This window comes from Arachis stenosperma, chromosome 5, assembly GCF_014773155.1.
Source record: "Arachis stenosperma cultivar V10309 chromosome 5, arast.V10309.gnm1.PFL2, whole genome shotgun sequence".
NCBI classification, from domain to species: domain Eukaryota; kingdom Viridiplantae; phylum Streptophyta; class Magnoliopsida; order Fabales; family Fabaceae; genus Arachis; species Arachis stenosperma.
In genome coordinates, this window is record NC_080381.1 from 121,420,047 (window position 1) to 121,435,945 (window position 15,899).

Below are 15,899 nucleotides of genomic sequence, written 5' to 3' on the forward strand. Positions count from 1 at the left end.
ACTTTTTTTTTTCCCGATGCTATTACCATCGGATTTTTTATAAGATAATTTTACAGCAAAAGAAAAACAAGAGTTTTTGTTGTTTCGACTGTTGAATCACATAATCAAATGATAAATCTGAAATCAAAATTAAATCAAAATATTTCACTTGAAAATAGCCAAAATATTAGTATATTTTGATTGCTTCATACAATCCAATTGCATGAAAACTACTTGGATATCTTCATATTAATAACTAGGGTTGAAACTATAGATTGAAAAAGAAGTGTCAAATTGCACAGTAGTCATGAGTTGAGGCATTAATTGGACACCTTTGGTCCTGCAACAAGCAACAGCTGCTTAGTGGCTAAACCTGTTCCTCTCACTCAATTCTTTAATTTCTACATATCAACATTTCCCCAACTAACTAATATTCTATCGCAACCAATTTGGGTTGGTCGAGTAGTCAACTCACTCATCCGCTTAAATAAATGTTAGAGCTTTAAATTTCGCTTTATGTAAGCAATTCATTGACCAACAGCAAATTTTTAAATGAAACTTTGATTCTCAACGAATTAATCTTTAGCCTGTCGAGTTGAAAAATACCGTGAACAATCCAAAAAAATTAATATTCTATCACTTCATTTATGAGTATGATTAGGGAGTCGATATTTTTTCAACTAATACTAATTTTTTTTTAAAATTATCAATGTTATCTTAAATTTTAAATGCTAGCTTTTAAGCCACCATCAATTATAAGATCTAAATTTTTTAAATAAAAGACAGAAAATTTTTATAATTAAAAATAAAAAATAAACTAATATTAATTAAGTAATTAAAAATTAATTCTTTATACTTATTCTTAAGTTGTTAATTAATAGGTTAAAGTGTGGCACACACCCTCTTGGTCTTGGAACCAATATATAAGCAAATGTTTATGGTTTATCCATTTTACTCAATGATTATTTGGTTTCTGTCTAATCAGTTTCAATATAGGAAGACATTCAAAGATGATATCAATGGTGGGGTGAGGGAGAATGATTGCCAAATCCCTAAAAGCTATAACACTAATTAAATAAAATATCTTCAACATCGTGTGGTTCAACAGTATATAGTTTCTTTTTTCTTTCCTCCTTATTCTTCTTCTTAGATAGCGGCCACCTGCCAAAAATTTTATGTGAAGACTTTATAAACATATCAGAAATTTAAATCTTTTTTAATTTCCCCTTAAAATCATGCATATATATAGGAAAATATATATATATATATATATATATATATATATATATATATATATATATATAGCAACTTTTTTAGTTAGTTAATATTTATTTTTTTAATTTGTTATCATAAATTAAATTTTAAATTCTAATACTAAAACTTAAACTTTCAAAACAAGGAAGGTTGAAAATTAATTTTTTATAAAAATATTAACTAATTAAAAATTAATTTTTTATAAAAATATTAACTAATTAAAAATTAAATTTTTATACTTGTTCATAATGATAATAACGGGAGAAGTATTCTTGAAGGCTGTAAGGTGATTGAGAAAGATTTGTTATAGAAAATAGGCTTTGATGTTAATGTTCGCATCTTCCATGATTCCTGGTTTTCACCACCATTGTCCTTTAATGTCTCTCAAGCTGCAGTCACAATCCCACCAAATCTGCAAATGTATCATATTAGTGCGTTACTAAATCCTGATAGAAGTTGGAACAGAAACTTGATTGAGTTAATTTTTTCAGTTGATATATGCAATAAAATTTTTTCCATCAAACCAACAGAGGAGGAATGGAGGAGGATGAAATTAATTGGTGTTGGACAAAATCTGGTATATACGAAGTTGGGTCAGGATACAAAGTTGTTTATGGGTTCTTTCATTCTCTTACTTTATTGATGCCTCAGAACATACAGAATAACAGAGTAAGGAATAACATTTGGGAATTGAAATTACCTCATAAAATTAAGATTTGTTTATGGAAGAGTCTTCATGAAAAGCTTCCGATTTTGCAACAAATTCATAGCCGGTTTGCATCCACCCCCGCCACTTGCCTAAAATGCATGCTGAAAGATGAATCAATTTCTCATATCTTGTTCTAATGCCCTCTGTCTTCAATAATCTGGAGTTTAAACTTAATAACCCCTGACTTATGGTAGAGAGAAGAGGAGACCTTCATCAATTGGTAGCAACAAACCTTATCTTGGACAACGGCTCAAATCAAAGGACAAAAGATGCATGCTCTTCATCGCGGCGCTGTGTTAGAGCACTTGAAAAGCGAGGAATAAGTGTGTCTTTGAGAAGCTTACAAGTCCAGCGCCGAAGGAGATAGTGTAAGAAGCCAGCAGTCTAGTGCGTGAACTCAATAGCCATACCTGATAAATGCTAATAATTTTTCTTTATTCTTACTTTACTCTTTCTTAAGCTATTTATCTTCTAATTACATTTGGTGATAATTAGGAATATCCAACTTCTTTTGTACTTTTTTATGAAAATATTATTATTTTATATAATAAAATAATATCCACCTTTAAAAAAATAATAATAAAACTGTATCTATTCTAAAATACATATCATAGAACTTTTTTAACAATGAAAAGTTAACGTATTTAAAGTTTTAAACGCAAATTGTGTCAAATATAAAAATTAATAAAAAGACATTGATTTAAAAACACATGAAATAATAATGTCATGTGTATGAATACTACATAGGTTGCATGGCATATTTTCTTGTCTTTGAAATTTTTATTTTATTCGACTCTTATATATGAAGAGAAAAACATATGCTTGCAACAAATGCATGAATGTATCAGAAAAAATTACATAAAATAAATAAAAACTATAAAAGGAAAACCTCTCAAATTTTCATTCGACAATATAATCAAAATCTTGCATTCGGAGGAATCGCGGTTAAACTTCTATCAATTATTAAACTCTTGAAACTCCCAATAAAACTTATTGCCTATGTATCACAGTCATCATAAAAGAATAGATGGAGGTTAAGGTATTAATTAATAGAGTTCAACTAAAAAATTAATTATTTTTTGGATAATGTTAATAATTTTTTTAAAATTATTTTTTATTTTAAAATCTAAATTTTATATTTTGAATCCTAAATTCTAAATTCTAACTCATAAATTTTATATCTAAATCCTAATTCTAAATCTTAAATTCCTAAAAAAAAGTTAAAAAGATAATTTTACAATAAAAATTAATAAATAATATCAACTAATTAAAAGTTAATTCTCTATATTTATTCTAATTAATAGCATATTAAATATACAGAATTATATATATATATATATATATATATATATATATATTTTTTCTTCTTTCTTTCTATTTCATGATTAAACTACCTTAAAGGTGATTGTTGGGGGTGAAAATGTGACATAGAGACATAGTATATAGTGGATAATAATAATCTAACCCCTTATTGTTTTTTCACTTTTTGAGATGCAATCAACCATGAGATGGGCCATAGAAAATTCAATTGATTTTTTTCTCTTTTTCCGTCATAAAATATATTGATTGATAATTGAAGGTAATAACATGCTTATAGTTATAATATATAATAATACGTATTTTAAATGTTCATAATATGATATAAAAAGATTAAATATTATTTGAAGTACGTATAATACAACTTTTTAGTTTGTAGTAAATAACTTTCATAAGTAAAAATATGGTGAAAGCTCATGTAATTATATTTACGTAAAATTGATAATTAAAAATTATTAAATTATAATTTCGTTAAACATATTAAATTATTATTTAATAATTTTTAATCATCAACTTCATATAAAATATGAGTATTTACCAAAAATTATACAACTTTATTTCACAAAATAAAATAGATATTCAAGCTTCATTTTTTTTTATTAGAACAGAACTAAAAAAATACTAAAAAACAAACACAAACTAAATACAAAAATACGGAATAAGAAAATTCCTCTATGATCTTCATTGAGGATGATTACTAAATTTGGGAGAGATAAATTTTAAAATAAAAAATCTTTTAATTTTAAGCTTTTTTTAATTAAAAAATTTGCACATCTATTAGCTTCTCTATTCAAGCTTCACCTAACCAACCTTTTTATCACAATTATAGCTATTTAATTTTTTTTCTCTGGCATTTTTTTTGGCAAGATTTTTGTTTTCCTTGTCATAGAAAGTTAGAAACAGCGCTATTTGGATACTGCTGATATTTTTTCATTCTGTGGGCTGAATCCCAATGCTACTACTGTATAAGAATTATGAGACCATATGAGCTTGTGGGCTTTGAAATTAACCCTTTTTGGGTATACAACATATAGCTTACGTTATTATTCTTAAATGTGGGCTTCAAGCTTTCTAATTTTGTCAAAACAAAAGCAAACCTGAAAAACAAGAGCCTTCATATTTTGAAGAACATTCATATTTTCTCTCCAATTCATATTTCACTACAACTCAGATGAGGCGTGGTACAAAAGATTTGTTGGCCTCTTTCAAACTGCACTGGGGTTCTAAATATGAGTTTAATCCATTTAATAGAATATAAAGATCCATATAATTGTATTGTGGGAATGGTGTGTGAAATTGTGATGTACTACTTAAGATTAAAAATGGTTCAATTCATCAGTATAAAAAAAATCCACTACAATAAAAACATTTTTTGTGACGATTTTTTATTGCTTAGCAATAATTTTAGACAAATTCTAGTAAAATCATCTCTATTTTTTAGTGATAATTTGAATCTGTCACTAAATTATTGATTTCTGTTGTAGTTATTTTTTGTTATTGTTGAGTCTGCAGCCAAATTTTGACTTCTAATAGATAGAATATGAAATTAAACATTACTCAATAATACACTCGTTATATAATTATTAAAGAAAAAAAAGAAAGAAAATGAATAATTGGTATGGATGTGAATTCTTTTAATTTTAATTGAATTGAATACATTTTGATTTCACTCATTTATATAGTCTTCTAACTTCCATAAATAACAAGAGAGCATACTATAAAATAGTTTCCTATAAAAGCTCCTTAACTATCTACCATTTTATCTCTTCTATCCTTTGTCTGCCTCCCTTTATTTGTTTTCTCTCTGCCTTTCTTTTATTCTCACAATTCTCCACCTCGTTCACAATTTGAAATCTACTCAAATTTTGGACGATTAAAGTGTGGTATTCATATCCGTTTGCATCATTTTTACAATGACTGTCTACGTAACCTTGTTTAGGATCAAACCAATCGTAGTTCCTCTATTTCTCCATGTAATGCCTAACATGAAGCAATATTGAGCAATTCCAAACAGTGTTGGAACTTGTTTCCTGACACTACTTTAGTCAACATATCAGCAGGGTTTTCATCTGTGTGTACTTTTATAAGAGAAATGTTACATTTCTCTATAACATCGCGTACGAAGTGATATCTTACATCAATATGCTTGGTACGAGCATGATGAACCTGATTTTTAGCCAAATGAATTGCACTTTAACTATCACAACTCAAATTCATGCAATCTTGCTTCAATCCCAAATCATTTAGAAAACCCCTTAGCCACAATGCTTCTTTCACCCCTTCTGCTACTGCCATATACTCAACATCTATACTAGATAGTGCCACTGTAGCTTGTAACATCGATCACCAACTAATTAGAGCACCTTGTATTTTATATACATAATCAGTCGTAGAACGTCTTCTATCTAGATCACCAGCATAATCAGAATCAACAAAGCCGCTGATTTGACATGATTTTCCACTAAAGCATAAACATGTGTCAATGGTACCCTTCAAGTATCTTAATATCCACTTGACTGCTTCCCAGTGTGTCTTACCCGGGTTTGCCATGAGCCTACTAACAACACTGACTGCCTGTGAAATATCTGGGCGTGTACACACCATAGCATACATTAGGCTACCGACTGCACTAGCATAAGGTACATTTTTCATGTAAGCCTTATCCTCTGCTCTTATGGGAGATTGTTTACCAGAGAGCCTAAAATGTAGAGCCAGCGGCGTTACCTCCGATTTAGCATTTTTCATTTCAAACATTTCAATGACGCGCTCAATGTATCCTCTTTAGCTCAAGAACAATTTTTGGCTTGATCTCTCTCTTTTAATTTCCATGCCTAATATTTTTCGTGCAGCACCCAAGTATTTTGTTTCAAATTCTTTACCAAGTTGAACTTTTAACATATCTATCTCTACCTTACTCTTAGAGACAATAAGCATGTCATTCACATACAATAGAAGATAGATATAATCACCTCCAGGAAGCTTACAAATGTATACACAACAATCATAATTACTTCTGAAAAAAACCTTGTTTTAACATAAAGGAGTCAAATCGCTTATACCATGGCCGAGGAGATTGTTTCAATCCATATAGCGATTTCCTCAAGCGACATACCTGACTTTCTTTACCCTCAACCTTGAAACCCTCATGTTGATACATGTAGATTTTTTCCTCTAAGTCACCGTGCAAGAATGCAGTCTTCACGTCAAGTTGTTCCAACTCAAGATCACCATGAGCAACAAGACTTAAAAGCACCTGTATGGAAGTGCATTTCACCACAGGAGAAAATATCTCATTGTAATCAACACCTTCTTTCTGTGCAAATCCCTTTGCTACTAACCTAGCTTTGAATCTTGTACCATCTGACTTAGTAGGATCTTCTTTTCTTTTATACACCCACTTACAACCAATTGCAGTCTTTCCCACGGGCAATGGGACCACATCCCATGTCTTGTTCTTATGAAGAGATTGCATCTCTTCCTCCATAGCGACCAACCAACTCTCTCTATCTTTATCTTTGATAGTATGTTTGAAGGTGATCGGCTCATCATCCTCTACTGAGAGTGCATAATCTACCAAGTTTACCTTCCCATAATGTCTCAAAGGCTTGTCTGACCCGAACTTCTAAACAAATTTATAATTCCTTTTTGGCCTAGTAGATGCCAAAGAATCCTGCTACTGCTGTTGTAATGCATGTGCATTTTCTCACTGAATTTCCTTATGATCAAGTTCATCCTCTGCGTCATCTCGAGTAGCATTAGGATGCTCCACTTGAATATTACTAGAGTCTATTTGTTGGTATTTAGACTCTATCTCCACCACTTGAGTATTTGAAGTTTTTTCAACATCACCATCATTTGGCACCATATCTTTAGACAAAGCTACCATAGATCGTTCATCAAAGGTAACATCCCTACTAATTACAAACTTAGAATCATTTACACTCCAAAGGCGATAGAGTTGAACCCCTCTTGGATACCCCAAAAAGATTGCCTTCTTAGCTCTATCATTAAGCTTATTATCTTTGACATGATAATAAGCTGTGCATCCAAAGACTTTGAGTTTCTCGTAATCTGCATGTTCCCCTGACCACACCTTATAAGGTGTGTCTCCATCTAAAGAAGAATGTGGGGATCGATTTACTATGTAGCAAGTTGTAGCAACTGATTCTGCCCACCATTCTCTGCCTAACCCGGAATTAGAGCACATACACCTTGCCATCTTAAGTAGCGTACGATTCAGTCATTCGGCGACTCCATTCTGTTGTGGTATTTCTCTAACTGTCCAGTGTCTTGCAATGCCTTCTCAGTCACAGAACTCCTTGAAAGCTCCATTCGTGTACTCTGTGCTATTATCAAATCGTAGAATTTTCAGCTTCCTACCTGTTCGATTTTCAACCATTGCTCTCCACCCCTTAAAAGTATCGAATACCTCATTCTTATTTTTGAGGAAATAAATCCAAACATACCTAGAATAATCATCAACAAAAGTAACAAAATACCTAGAACCACCCTTGGAAGTAACTTTAGCCGGGCCCCAAACATCAGTATGCACATAGTCTAACAACCTTCTGCTTTTATGCTTGCTTGTAGAAAACTTCACCCTATGTGCCTTTCCATACACACAATGCTCACAAAATTTCATTTGTGGTTTCTTCATATTCTTCAGCAAACCTTGTCCACAAAACAATGATAGACCTTTCTCTGACATATGTCCAAGCCGCATGTGCCATATTCTTGTGCAATTTGTTTGATCTCTACTTTCACCGATTCCAACTGTTAACTCACCTGTGACTGTTGTCCCCAAAAGAGAATAAAGATTACTGTGACGAACTCCCTTCATCACTACCAAAGAACCACGAATAACTTTTAGTACCCCATTTTTCGTAACTATTTTGCAGCCATTTTTCTCCAACAAACCTATGGAGATAAGATTTTTCCGCAAGTCTGGAATATGCCTCACTTTAAGGTTCTTACTCCTCCATCATGCATCTTGATTCTTATAGTACCCAACCCCATAGTTTTACAAGCATGATCATTACCCATTAAAACTGTGCCATCATTTATGCTTTTATAGGTAGTAAACCACTTCCTATTTGGACACATATGGTGAGAGGCTCCTAAATCAAGAATTCACTTACCGGAGATTTCATAAGATTGTTCTATTACAGAGTAACAATCCTCCTCATCATTTGAGACGTAGCTTGCTTCTTGCTTTTCTTTTGGGTTGTCGTTGTTCTGTTTCTTGAAAGTTATCTTCTTATTTGGACAATTTGCTTTGAAATGTCCAGCCTCACCACATTTAAAGCATGTTCTCTTCGCGTGAGGTATAGATTTTGGCCTAGACTTTTCACGCTTATTACCTTTTTTCTCTTTTATTAGTCCTTCCTCTAGCCGCGAACAATCCTTGTGCTTGATCATTATACTCTCTTCCATTTGAAGATGACATTACACTTGTAGCAACCTTACGTTTAGAGGTTGTAATATCTTGCCATCTCAGCTTATGAGTTAATCATAAGATTCTGTGTGGTAGGGTGTTACACTGTCCCATTTATTAAACGGATACTCGTCCACCGTCTCCGCAGGGAGAAAATGACCCCCAAATTTGTCCCCCGACGGGTAAATCCCCACGGATACCCCCACCCGCTGGGGGAAATTTCCATCCCTAAATTCGGTTTATTTGAGTTGGTGATTTACATTCACTTGATTGTTAAGTATTCAGTTGACTTTTTTTGCATGCGAAAATACTTTTCTTGCTGATTGAATGTTTATCACGTTTTATTCAAACATGTATAAAGTTTAGTTCATTGGAGTTGGTGATTTATATTCACTTGATTGTTAAGTGTTCACTTGAGTTTATTTGTATGCAGAAAATATTTTTCTTACTGATTGAATATTTATCACGTTTTATTCAATCACTCCTTGTGCCTGATTTTACTCTTTATATCCTTTTTAGGGATCAATAATATCCCAAATGAGGATTTATGCTAGGGCAGAACCCTTGATGAAGGACGGAACATTGTCCATTACATAAATTCAAATTCGAACAACTGTCTGCATAATGAACCGAACACATTATTAAAGCGAAACAATTATGAACCGAATATATTGTTAAAGCGAAACAATTGTATAGTCCTAAATAAATGGAACATTATGCATTATATAAATTCAAATTTAAACAACTGTCTGCATAATGAATCGAACATGTTATTAAAGTGAAACCATTGTATAGTACTAAATGAATGGAACATTATCCATTATATAAATTCAAATTCAAACATTGTATATATATAATCAAATTCGAAAGACCTGCATCTAGAATTCAAAGAATGCATTCCATTCAATTCAATTAAGTTTAATCTAAATCAGAACACCTACGTCTAGAATTTAGCAATTGCATTCAATTCAATTCAATAATAAAAACCTTGTCCGCTTGATTCGATTAAGAAGAATAATCCAAATCGCTCTCATTAAACTGATTTGAAGTTGAATCATTCATTGTTTTGATAGCCTATTGAAATCTGAAAATGAAGAAGACAAATCCACATATCGAGGAAAAAAACGAAGAAGAATAGGAAGAAGAAAGACGAGCAGCAGAAAAGAACGACGAGCAGTAAAGAAAAAAATGAAGAAGAACGACGAGTAGCAGAGCAAATCCAAAAATTGCAATCAGATCGTTAACATTAAAGAATGTTACGTTGAAGAAGAAGTTTTACGTAATTCTGTTACGTTAATAGGAGGGAGAGGGAGCGCGCGTGTATTTCACATAACTTATGGGGAGGGGGAGGCGCGTTAACAAAAAAGTGCTTGGATAATTTGGTTAAATTTTTTATATGAATGTGGAGCATTATTGTAAAATCTTATTAAAGTTTTAGTTTTTATCTCTAAAAATTTCAGTGTCTTGGGTTTTCATTTTCTGGGAGTACAAAAATATTAAAATTTTGATAACAGAGACTAAAATTTTGATACCAATCTCTAAGCCAACAAACATGATAATAAATCTTAGTCTTTCAATCTCTGTCTTAATACCTCAAAATAAATACTACTTTAATGATTAGTAATAATATGATGAGAGAAATGCTAGTTGTTTTTTAACTTTAGTCTTTAGTCAGTTTTTTTAAGAACTTATTATTATTTAGTTAATTTAAATATCTATTTTTATGTATTAGTTGTTCAAAAATTTAAAAAATTATTTGTTTTTTGTTTTTTTTTAAATTAAATAAAAGACAATATTTAAAGAAGATGTAGTTGGATTGATATAATAACGTCACCACTCGCTAACGAACAACTTTCTCATTGCAGTTGAGCCCATGATCTTTGGTGATTGTAACAAAGGAATGGAGAGTGACTACTGAGTGAGTGAGAGGTTTCAGATTTGAGAGGAGAGCATAATTGGTGAATGGTGAGGCAAAGAGGGAGGAATTGGAATTAGTGCCCAATCACAATTCACCATTATTTGCCTGTCATATTATAGAATATTACAATATTATAATTACAATTGTAATTAATATTTGGATTAAACTTTTTATATTGAATATAATAAAATCATAGAAAAAGCAATTAACAGTACCACAATATGTTGCAGATTTTTCACAATCATGTTACATTAACATATATTGGTTAAGAAAAAAGTCTATCAATTAATTATATAGATTTAAAAAATCAAATTAGTATATTTAAACACAATCATAGGATTTACAATACTTACAAATAGATTTTTGTCAATTTAAAAATATGTTGAGCCCTTTTTTAAAAATATAATATCTATAAAACAAATTTTATGTTAATTTACATCGTTTTTAATAAAAATATAAAAATTTTTAAATTTTTATATCATTTTTATTAATTATTTTTATTTATCACGTATCCTAAAGAGTAGTTAAACTTTAAAAACGATGTCATTTAAAAATTTATTTATTTTTATTAGTAAACATGTGATATTATTAAGTGGTAAAAACAATAATCCTAATAATAAAATATATTTATTAAATATCATCTAAGTAAACAATAAAACATATATACAATACGGTGAATTCTATGGTGTAGAAATACATTTTTTTCTACACATGAGAAAACTAACGTGGCATAAGTTTAGGAGTGATACATATCTCTTGCTATTATTGCTTTGATCAGATGTGTCAAGATAAATACATCAAAATTCAGATTTTGTCTTTTTTAATTAAACATTAATACTAATAAAACTTTAATTACAGATATATTTTTGTTGTATTAGATCAAAAAAATTGGACAAAAAAAATAATAATTTTTGGACTGTAATGAATTACTATTAAAAAAATATATTTTATTATATTTATTTTATCAATAAAATTTATTAGTTTTTATTAAATATTTAAGTATGCATAAATAATATTAAATACTACAAACAATAAAGTCACCAAAAATACTACAAACAATAAATATTAAAAAAATAAACATTCAAATTCAAAATTTAATCTCTAAATTATTGTGTATAATATTAAATTTTTCTTACATTTTGTATAAGAAATTAACAAGTGTTATTTTTATTTTGTGAGAGTACCTTTAAAAAAAATTTGTCAATAATACTAAATTTTTCTTACATTTTTTTTAGTCCATGAATTATTTATTTTTTAAAATTAATTTATAATATTTCGATTTATAATAAGAATGATAATTTATTTAGAATTACAAATATAACAACAAAGTTAAATTTAAAAAGATGAGTGATATGTTTTAATTTAGTATAAATGTAATCACAATTAAGAGAGTCTTATTTGTATTTTAAAAATTAAAAAAATAAATAAAGTTCATCAATTGGAGGGTGGATTTTTTGTATTTTAAAAATTTTAAAAATTAAAATTCATAAATTGAAAGATTAGATTTGTGTAAGTTTACAAATCAGAAGTTCCATTTTGTGTTTTTAAATTTCAAAAAATTAAACTTTTCAAATTAAAATGTTAGATTTGTGATATCCATATAAAAAAACACACCAAATTTCATAAGTTATTGAAAAAATACTATTATGAATTCAATATCAAAATTAAAAGTGTTTATGAATTAGCTAAAAAAATTCTTTAATCCATGAATTATTTATTTTTAAATTAATTTATAATATTTTGATTTATAGTATGAATGATAATTTATTTAAAATTACAAATGTAACAACAAAGTTAAATTTAAAAAGATGAGTGAAAAAAATTTAAAAAACAAAACTGGAGTCTGAAACATAACTCAAATTATTTGGTACGTATGAATATATTTTAAAATGTTCAATATTTAAAATTATTTATATGCATGAATATTTATTTAGGTTCAAGTTTTGCATATAAATATTTTTTCATCTTTTTAAATTTAACTTTATTGTTATATTTGTAATTCTAAATAAATTATCGTTCTTATTATAAATCAAAATATTATAAATTAATTTTAAAAAATAAATAATTCATGGACTAAAGAAAAAATGTAAGAAAAATTTAGTATTATTGACAAATTTTTTTTAAAGGTACTCTCACAAAATAAAAATAATACTTGTTAATTTTTTATACAAATGTAAGAAAAATTTAATATTATACACAATAATTTAGAGATTAAATTTTGAATTTAAATGTTTATTTTTTAATATTTATTGTTTGTAGTATTTTTTGGTGACTTTATTGTTTGTAGTATTTAATATTATTTATGCATACTTAAATATTTAATAAAAACTAATGAATTTTATTGATAAAATAAATATAATAAAATATATTTCTTTAATAGTAATCCATTACAGTCCAAATATTATTGTTTTTTTTTGCCCAATTTTTTTGATCCAATACAACAAAAATATATCTGTAATTAAAGTTTATTAGTATTAATGTTTAATTGAAAAAGACAAAATCTAAATTTTGATGTATTTATCTTGTCACATCTGATCAAAACAATAATAGCAAGAGATAGGTGTCACTCCTAAACCTATGCCACGTTAGTTTCCTCATGTGTAGAAAAAAATTTATTTCTACACCATAGAATTCACCCATACAATTATATATAATTAATATCCTATATAATATATCTCCTGAAATTTTAGCGCGGGTTATTCACTAGTTTTTTAATGGAATATGTCAATATGACGTCAGATCTTATCATTGGTTTAATTTAATGGTTTTAATTTTGCACCCTTGATATAATTTTGATCAATTAAATTGCCAAAATAGGGGGCGCTCACTGAAATAGAAATTAAAAAGAGATAGATAATAAAATACAATACTTTTTTTCAAGGAAAGACAAAAAAAAAAAAAAAAACTTAGCAGCCCTGTGGCTGTTAGCCTCCAAATTTTTTTTTGGTGTCTTTTTTTTTTTTGTGTGTCTGTTAGCCTCCAAATTGAAGCATAGATCAGAAATGATCATAAAACCATGTCTCACAAATTACCTAGGTATGAAAAATCCAATTTGTCATCTTCATTGGTGGTCCAAGGACTACAAAGTACGTCTTTTATTTTATATTTCTTATATATAAATAGATACATCTTAATTAATTAAAGGTTTAACCTTGAAGTCAAAATTTTTAAAATAATTATCAGCTAAAGACATTTTACTTCTACAGAAGTTCTGATTAAGTCAAAATATTAAATCATACCTTTTGGATTGAAACTATAAATAGTTTTAGAAGGTAATTTTATTTGTGTAGAAGATATTTGAATCATGTGATGATAAACTTCTTTTAGCATGAAATATTTTTTATTCACATTTTACTTGTTGAACCCATAACTTTAATTTAAAATAATATATATTAATGAAATTTGTGTTGGTCAATTCGAATTAGAAACTAAAGCATTTACTTTTATTAAAAAAAAAGAGAGAAAGAAAAAAAGAAATCACCACTTGATGCTATTTATGTTTGTTTAGTCATAATCATAAATAATAATTTACTTAATTCACTATATTAAAATGGGAGAGTATATTTGGGTGATGATATGCGTGAGTCATTGCCACCTCAAAGCACAAATTAAAGTCAGCATTACGCGAACTAAGAAAATTAGCTAAGCAACATTTTTTCCCCGCCATTGGAAAATGGAAACAAGAAGCTTGTTTTTGTCGTTCATGTCATTGTTGCATCATTCATATTTCATCATGTTCCTCGTAAGTCGTAACACAAATAAGTTTGAGATAATCTTCATGAGTTTGAATATGAAAATTTTGGAAAGGAAAAATTTGAAGGGTTAAATTTTTAGTTAATATTCAATTTTCTTCATAAAATTTGAATTCGACTCAATTTAATTTTTAAAATTTTAATGGATCTAAATTAAATTTTAAAATTTATAATCGTAATTTGTATAAATTTTTTAACTGATTTTGTTATTAGCGTGTTAATTCGATATATTAATTTATTGTTATTTAAATTTTTTGTTTAGATTCTATTTGATCAAGATTTATTAGAATTTTTAAAGTTTGACTGTTATTTTAGAGTTTTAAAATTTTTAGATTGAACTTATTAATTATTATTGTTGTATTCGTAAAAATGTTAGAAGTCCATCAAATTTATAAGAGATTTAGTAGATATTATTATTTAAAATCTAGGCGAAGAACTCAAATCTTGATAAATTAATATATAAAATCAACATATTATTCACAAAAATTAGTTTAGGAATTAATATAAATTATTATTATAAATTTTAGAATTTAAATTAAGTTAATTATAATTTTAAAGATATATGTAAATTCGACTTTAAATTTTAGAAGTCAAATTAAATATTAACTACCTAAATTTTATTAATGCATGAGTTCTATTATTTAGAGAGTGAGGATATGAATTTTTATTTTTTTGTTAATTCTCCAAAACATGACTTTTTAAATTTTTTATTTTCAGGTGTTTTTCAAATAAGAGAGGTTTGTGAGACTTAAATTGAAATTACATTTTTATTCTTAATAAATTATTATATTATTTATTACAATTTACTTTTTTTTATACATAGTATCTTGGTAAAGTATAAAATTGTAAAAATATTAAATATATCATAAGTTCTCCAAATATATTCTACCTAATTATTTTAAACTATGAACAAAAAAAGAGTTTGAAAATTTTAAACCCTCCATTTACTTTCTTTTACTCCTGATCCAAGCCTTTGGTAACATCTGCGAAGCACAAATAAGTTAATAATAATAATTTTAAGGTTTTTGAATTTAAATAATTTTTTTATGTATTAATTTATATAATATTAGAAAGAATTGTGTTTTTTTTTTGTTATTTTATATGTGTCTGACCATCTGATTTCATAGCTTAAATTAGGAAATTAGGATAAAAACTAATTTTGTATACTTACATAAAATAATAATGTTAAAAAAATAAAAATTTAAATTATCTTATATAATATAATATTTATAATATTTAAAATTATATAATTATTTTAATAAATATTAATAAATATTAAATAAAATAATTTTAAATTATTTGAGTTAATTTTTTTTAAATATTATTAATATAAAATTAATTAAATTAAATTAGTCTAAAAATTAATTTATTAACCTACTTAAATAATTATCGCATACGACATATTAATTTTTTATCGGTCCAAATTGATAATACTGTGAGAAATCATAAAATTACCAATATAAAACTTTGAGAGTATCTAAACATTGCAATTAGGATTTCACGTGCTCATTAATCATCTTTTCCAAGGTCAACCCA